The sequence below is a fragment of the Polypterus senegalus genome, chromosome 14 (assembly GCF_016835505.1).
Source record: "Polypterus senegalus isolate Bchr_013 chromosome 14, ASM1683550v1, whole genome shotgun sequence".
Taxonomy (NCBI): Eukaryota; Metazoa; Chordata; class Cladistia; order Polypteriformes; family Polypteridae; genus Polypterus; species Polypterus senegalus.
Window position 1 is genome coordinate 138,017,201 of NC_053167.1, and position 8,776 is coordinate 138,025,976.

Genomic DNA, 8,776 nt, shown 5'->3' on the forward strand with positions numbered 1-8,776 from the left:
CTCGGCCCTATTGTCAGGCTTGGGTCACACAGTTGCACAGATTCATTCAGAGTTTTCAAGAAACATAAACTTTATTCGTATACAGCATAATAAAGCAAAGGATGTCTGGGGGAGAAGAGAGACAAAGCAAAAAAAACAAAAGGACAGCTGCTGTACAGGCTTTTAAATGTTCGAAGCGCCTTATGAGATACAGATCACGTGGCACAGCAGGAGCAGCAAGCCTGCAGCTATTCAAGCAAAGAGGAGGTTCAAAACTGTATTTGTTTCACATTGTATCACCGTTTAAGAGGGGCTTCTAGGAGTGCGTTCAGCACCCCTCTTCACACCTCCTCTCTCAGCTTTATTCACATCTTCGTGAGTTAAGCGACTCTCCAAACCCGGTTCAGACAGGCGCAACAGGACATCTGCATTAATTTTTTTTTTCATGCCTAAAATCCATTACTTAAGACAAATGCTATTTTGCTTGTCCCCTTTAATTTTCCTTTTCAGTGTCTTAGCTTTAGGCACACACACAAGTTTGGCCCATTTGCTAATTCACTGCCACCTATCACCATTTCACCACCATGACACACTTTTTTTTTTTTTTCCCATTTAAACTTTATATTAAAGGTCTTTACCTTTTTCCTATGTACATTTGTTCCTTTCTTCTTCTTCTTCTTTTATTTCCCATTCCTCCCATACCTCTTTTCACGTCTTTGTATTGTTATTTCCTTATTATGTATCACCAATTAATTTCTCCAGCGCCACATATTTTTATTCTTATAATATTAATAATTTCCCACTGCCTTATTTTCATTTATTCATTTAGCTCCTTTCCCACCAAACCATATATTACACCTTCTTTTGTAATTTCTTCAATACCTAAGTTCCCTTTCCATTCCCTTCCCACATAGCTCCACAACTCTCGTGCATATCTACAGTTCCAGAACACATGCTCTGCTGTCTCTACCTCTAAACAATTGTCTCTTGGACACGTCTTACTTTTTACCCCTCTCCTTTTATACATCACTGAATTCGTTGGTAAAATTTCATTTACTGCCATCCACCCCAAATCTTTTTGTCTATTTGTTAATTCTTTGTTTGATGTTTGTTGCCACACTTTTCTTACTTGCTCTTCTGTAAGTGCTTGAATTTTCCTCCTTGTTTCCTCCTTTCCTATGTATTTTTTTAATTCTTTTTTTCTTTCCCCACATTTTGGGATCTCCTCCTTCCCATGACTACCTTTGTAAACATTTTATTATTACTGCAATAATGTACGCAGAGCGAGGTCGATGACTGACAGTAAAACTATAAGGTTGCAAGATCAAGAACCATCCCATGAGACGAGAGTTTGTATCTTTCTAATGGTATAGCCATTGAAGAGGAGCGTGATCAGTCACCAATGTAAAATTACAACCCCATTGTAGTGGACGGCCGGGTTCCATGACCGGCTGGGGCGCCCCTTCAGTATATGTTCAGGGGGAACAGCCATGCACTGTGCAATACCTCCCCCTGGATGCTAGATGGCCGCCCCCCTGAGTTGGAGCGGTGCCTTGGTTTCCCTCAGGGCTCCATGGGAATTGGAGTTGGGTGCAGCCCTGTTGGGTACCACAGGCGCCACCAAGGGGTGCTGCAGCTGGGACTCCTGAGCCTGTATGGGTAGTATATTCACCACACCCGGAAGTACAGCCGAAACTCGGCAATCTACCACCCGGAGCACTTCCAGGTGGACTATACAAGGGGCCAGCAGCCACCACTCAATGGCCAGAGTCGGGAGGTGGGTGACGAAGCTTGGAGGAGGAGTGGTGCTACAAAACAGGAGTGTGGTGTGCTTTATTTTGTACGTTTTGGGACTGTGTTGTACCAGTGGGGAAGATGTGCCCCACAGGTGAAGAAAAATAAGTTCTTGGGTTTTACAAGTCCCTCCGGTGTGAGTCTGCGTCAGGTCAGGCGCCTATATAGAGCCTTTTACACCCATAAATAATAACAGAGCGCATCCACAGCCCATTTAATCACCAGACATTCTTTCTCAATTGTCGAATAATTGCATTCCCGAGGAAGCAATTTTCTACTTAAAAATGTGATAGGGTGCTCTTCACCTTCAAAAACCTGAGACAGGACAGCGCCTAAACCAGACGCACTAGCGTCCGTCTGTAGAACAAAATCCTTACAGATGTCGGGATTCCGCAAAAACCGGGTAAGACTATAAATCCAGAGGGTCTCCCACAGTTCCTGGCAGTTCATTTTTCAAAGTGCCCTGGAGTTGGTGAGTTTCCATGTATTTTGTTGTGCTTTCTGCTTTTATGATATTATTAGAATTTTTTTTTACCATCTTCTCTGTTCTTTTGACTTTTCTATTGGAACTTTGTTCGCTTTTGAAATTTCCTGTAAAGGGACTTGTATCCCTTTTGTACTCTTCAGGGCATCATCGTATTACACAGATGTTTTTGTGAAGAATACATTTTTAATTTTATAAAGATTCTATGAGGCCATTTCTATGTTTAGCCAGGGTTTTTATCCCACAACCTGGCATTTTTGGATGTCCTTTTGGGACATTTGTGCATTGGGCTCACTGCAATGACAATTTTGGAATGGAATGTCCTACAAGCTCATATCGGTGTGATGGTCAAGTGTGCACAAACATTTGACCATACAGTGTAGATATACAGTACCTATAAAAAGAATTCACCTCCTTGAAAGTTTACACATTTCCTTCTAATACAGCATTGAATCCGAGTGAATTTAATTTGCCTTTTTTGACACTGATCAACAGAACAAGACTCCTAAAGTCAAAGCGAAATGAGATCTCTGCCAAAAGGTCTAAATTAATTAAAAGTCTAAAAGACAAAATAATTGACCTCATAAACATTCCCTCCCTTCAATATGACTCCCCTCAATCATCACTGGTGCAGACTTTGACAATGAGTCACAATTAAGAATCTTGGCGTCAGTCTGGACCGCTCACATATGATAACTGATGACAAGCCCTACACAGCCACTCAGATCATATTTTATTTATGATATGCAAACAGCACATAAATTCTGTGTGGCCTACCTGGCACATTTACTCTTTTTGGCATTTTTAACTTTTTTGGTATTGATAAGCTAAGTAATATCTCAGCGCCCGCATGCTCCCAACTTCCATCTCCTCCCTCTTTCCTAGAAAATAAAATATCTACCTCCACATGTTTGGTATGAGAACTTGTTGTTCCTAGAACAAAATACATCTTTCTTCAGAACCTGACATTGTCTCAGAAGTTTTTCATCATATATACTGTAGGTGCCAGGAATGAAGGACTTGCATCATGGCCCAGATAAAGGTGGGATTCCTTCCATTATGGAGGCTAAAGTGGAAGGACCGGACACAAAGGCTTACCAGGAGCTATTCATTCCCCTCATAAGGCAGGTGGCACTGTTCCTCAAGGCTGGACCAGTTTAATACACCCGCAGGGAGGCATGGGAATTGGATCCCTGAGATGCAGTCTTCTTGGGGGTCTTTGGGGACCACCAGAGGGCACTACCAGGGCAGGACTGCCCTGATATCCACACGACCTAAACAAACTATCAAATGAGCACATCACCCTAATAATGGACTACAAACTGATGGGATAAATAAAAACATTATGTTTGTCTGTGGCATTTTCAATGTGCAATGCGTGGCAGTCTTTTGTGAATAGTTCAAAAAGTATTTAGGCATTTCTTCAAAATATTTGCATGTAGTCAATGAAACACACAAGGGGAAAATGAAGTTTATTTTTCCAAAAACAAATACAGTGGAACCTTGGATTGTGAGCATAATTCGTTCCGGAAACATGCTTGTAATCCAAAGCACTCGTACATCAAAGCGAATTTCCCCATAAGAAATAATGGAAACTCAGATGATTCGTTCCGCAACCTAAAACTATTCATATAAAAATGATTAATACAAAATACAAAGTAAAAATACATAAATCAAATTAACCTGCACTTTACCTTTGAAAAAAATCATGGCTGGTGTGAGGGAGATGAGTGAGAAGAAGGTTATTGTGTAGGTTGACTTTCACTCTAACGGAATCCCTGCTATCTGTTGGTTCACTCAGATCTTCTTTTTTGCGACTTTAACAAGGAGCCTCTCCAATGGCAGTTGCTTTTGCCTGAAGAGTCACTACACTTGGACAGTGCTTAACACACTGTAAGATTTCTAAACTCTTTTGGGATTCTACCCAACCGAAGCAACCGAAGCAACCGCAGGCTCCCAGGACTGTAGCAGTTCACCGTAAAAGTGAATGAGAAAAGATCGTGGATATGCTATAAGCACTTGCCTTTGATGGGTGATACAAGGAACATTATAAATGCACAGGGCACAGTATTACTTCTCCATTAACTTGGCCATGATGCTTCCTGAATGCTGTGCCTGTGTATAGGAGAGTGGAAGATTCCGCTACAATAAATAACCGTGCTGTCCATCCATCCATTATCCATCCCGCTATATCCTAACTACATGGTCGCAGGGTTCTGCTGGAGCCAATTCCAGCCAACACAGGGCGCAAGGCAGGAAACAAACCCAGGGCTGGGTACCAGCCCACCGCAGGGCACACACACACGCACACCAAGCACACACTAGGGACAATTTAGGATTGCCAATGCACCTAACCTGCATGTCTTTGGACAATGGGAGGAAACCGGAGCACCATGCATACTTCCACGCAGGGAGAACCCGAGAAGCGAACCTATGAGGCAGCAGCGCTACCACTGCGCCACTGTGCTGCCCTACGAAGCTGTTCCTCGCTAAATAAAGTTGGTTTTGCTAAAGTATACGATCATACGGATGTTAACTATACGAGTGAGGCATGCTGACTGGGACTGAGCATGGGAGACGATTACCCACAATCCCGCAGTGAGAGAGACAGAGAGAGAGAGAGAGAAGAACTATCGGCTCAGTTGTGATCACATGACGCTCAGCTGTACTGCAAGACCTCACTTGTTTATCAAGTTAATATTTATTACAAATTTTAGCTCATCTTGCAAAACATTCGCAATTCAAGTTACGTGCAATCCAAGGTTTTACTGTACATTTAACACTGTGTTTGGGCAGGAAAATACTGTATTGTATGCTTCTAGGCAAAAAAACACAGGAGGTGACACAGGAAAAGAAAGGAAAAAACTACAAAGGGATACAGTTAGGCAGCATCCTGTTACCTGTTTGGGTCTGGCCATAACGCCTCATCTACGTCACAAGAAATGTTCTACCAGGCAAGACAGCAGGGCAAGTATATTCTGGAGTCACATATCCATGCCTGGCATGTCCCACATCTATATCTCCCAAGGCATCCTCTATTGTCTTGAGAAGTGGTACACGTCTATATGGCTGGTGATCAGAGGCCGCTTTAGGGGTGCAGAGCCTAGGGCTGACCAACCTCATGTGGGGCCGGTTACATCAAACGCTGTTACGGGTATGTGTGGACTGTATAAACTTGCTCGCAGATTTAATAAAAATAATGTTAACATACACCGGATTTTCTCATTACAGTATTCGGCTAAATTTTTTGCAAAATAACACGCGGACTTTATCAAAATATAATGATATAATCTATTAAAAAAAGTCCAATTCATAATTCATGACAATACCACGACAGTGTGAAATGAGATGTGGTGTCATGCGGAAATTAGCAGGACATCTTCTAGAAAAGTATCCAAATTACAATTATACTATATTTTCCGAATGTCATAGTCATAACTCACGTTGAAGTCATGTCAGGCGGTTATCATTAGCAATACATGTTTTTGTACATTAATATTAGGACATGTTTATGGCCTACAAGTAAAATGTGAGTTTCAGTGTTTCAACAGGAAGTGTGAAATTAACGTAGAGGTATCATCATGAAATCTCTTACCGGTTTCCAGGTTCAGAGATGAAAATCCACTTTTCTTGCCTTCCGATTGGAAAAGTCGTTGATGACAACTTCATAGTCTAATCTGGATGCAATGTCTTTTTCTATAGATAGGAGTAGCCAACCCAGAGACCAACGGGCTATAATTTTTTTAGGAAGGGATCATACTGGAGACCCTTTTTAGACGATGAAGGTGGACTATGGAATGTTTTTAAAGACGTACATGTACGGAATTTGACCTTGAAGAGGAATTTTAAAAGGGTTCCTCTTAGAAGCTTCTCATATATATATATACATACTGGAGAATATAACTTGACAAATCTGCTCGAACGGGACATGTGGATCTCAAAAGTGGGGCCCCTTTAGGCGTGGGACCTGGAGTGGTCGCCCCCTTGCCACCCCCAAATACCACTCTTGCTGGTAATTATATACCTTCCACCTCCATGATAAGAACATTTCTTCAATGAGGCTTGAAAATGGAGAGCATGGTGGGAGATACAGCACAGACATTTGTGGATGGTTGATAAAACAATTTTGGACCATAGTAGACCAGTGGAAACCCAAATCATCTAAGATGATGACAAACACGGACTGCTGTGGTCCCTTCTGATGATCCCTTCAGGCTGTTGTGTAGGGTGTCGAGAAATGTTATGAAGTGGTCGGTACTGTATGGACCAAGAATGGCATGGTAATGTAAGACCCCATTCTGTCCCATGGCAGCACACATACAGTAGTAATGTTACCACCTCACTGTCCTGGAACATTGATAATGGCACCCTTTTCCTAGGATATTTCTTCACCTGCACCTTGTTCTGTTCAAGTTGAAGCCAGCCTCGTCAACATAAATGTACTCATGATGCACACTGGCAGCTCCATGATTCTGACACTCTAAACCAGGAGTCTCCAACCTTTTTTCCCCTGAGAGCTACTTTTACAAAATGAAAATGGCCGAGAGCTACTCATGTTTTCTAACGTTTATTCTCATAGCTTATTTCAACCCAAACAAACTGAATACGCTTGTTTTGCCTGAACATTTACAAACTGTTGGCGTCCACAACTCACATTTTGCATTAAAACATCACAAAAAAATATTTAGTTCACCTGCAAGTGCATTTTATATGTCTGTATGCTTTTTCTAGTTTTCTCACACTATTGAATTAAAACATGAATGCTGTCAAAACAAAACAATGCAATTTCAAATACACAGATATTCCTTCTTCATTTGTCACTTTGTTACATGTCACTGTGTCACTTTATTCACATGTCCAGTTGTATGTGTGATGTGTTTTTAGTTAGTCAGATGACTGTCACTGAGGTGTATGGTGGAATGGAGCCACTCAGGTTCACTCTTATGGAGTCATTTAAATGTCCGTCTGTCAGTCGTGTTCTGAACTTTGATTTCATGACATTCATGTCAGAGTCACAGAGGTATGGAGACCAAAACAAAGCAGACATTTTCAGAGCTGCTTGGTGAAGATTCGTCTAGTTATCTGACTCTACTGAGCTCCAGAAATGCTGAGAATGCTGTTGAGACTTTAACTGCACATTATTTTGAAGGTTTACTAATATGTAATATATAAAATCCAATGTCTCTCTGTATGTCTGTCCGCTTTTCATGAGAGAACTTCTTAATAGAGTTAGATTGGGTTTTTTTTCTATAATTTGCTTGAATATTCCAGTTGATTTTGTGACTATGGGCGGCACTGTGGCGCAGTGGTAGCGCTGCTGCCTCGCAGTTAGGAGACCTGGGTTCGCTTCCCGGGTCCTCCCTGCGTGGAGTTTGCATGTTCTCCCCGTGTCTGCGTGGGTTTCCTCCCACAATCCAAAGACATGCAGGTTAGGTGGATTGGTGATTCTAAATTGGCCCTAGTGTGTGCTTGGTGTGTTTGTGTGTGTGTGTGTGTGTGGGCGCGCGCAGGATTGGTTCCTGCCTTGTGCCCTGTGTTGGCTGGGATTGGCTCCAGCAGACCCCCGTGACCCTGTATTCGGATTCAGCGGGTTGGAAAATGGATGGATTTTGTGACTTCTCTCATTACACTATGTATCATAGTTCGCTTGCGGTATCGATTTATTTGCGCAAATCTGAAAAATACGCAACAGGCCGAGGGCAGGGGCCTTCTTCACTCACTCGCTAGCTTCTGGGGTGGTCCTTAACTCCGGTTAGCTAGCGAACGAGAGAACAATTGAATTCAACTTTGTTTGGTATGTTACTGAGGTCTTGATGAGTTTGATTCCGGATATTCTCTTAAGTGTATGCCACGTTGAAAATATATTGTAGTTCAGATTGCGGATCGTGATTTTGTGTTAAAACAATCGTGATATGATTTTTTGGAAAGATCGCCCACCCCCTAATTTGACTAATCAAGTTTTCAAATTTATATAGAATTCTTTAACCCTTTGGCGAGCTATTTGGAAAGAGGTTGCAAGCTACCAGCAGCTGGTGAGCGACGTGTTGGATACCTCTGCTCTAAACAGATGTGGAGCAGTTAATACTGTATGGGCATTGACTATATGCACTGTTACTGTGTAGAGTAACTAGAATTAGAACTAGGAATGGCTCACCTGCACAAATTCATAGCAAAGTTCTTTTACTCTCAAATGGCACTCTGTACAGCTGCTTCATTCTGATGTGATGCCAATAAAGGAGATGGGACAATGCTGAGAAACTGAGCCATCTGATATCACTGAAGATGGTGGTGTATGAGAGAATATGATTTTGAAGTACTCTCAATATGCTCCTCTAGCTGTGGGATAAAGAGCTGGTTTCTTCCACCAGCAAGTGGCCATCTTTCAGTCCTGTATAACCATGATGTGAATGGTTAGGGTGCAAGATTCTTTGTAGAACAAAATGAAATGTTGTACATTTACTGTAATTTTTATGTTTTATGTTTTTTATTTTTTACCATAGATGTGGTAGTACTACTGTT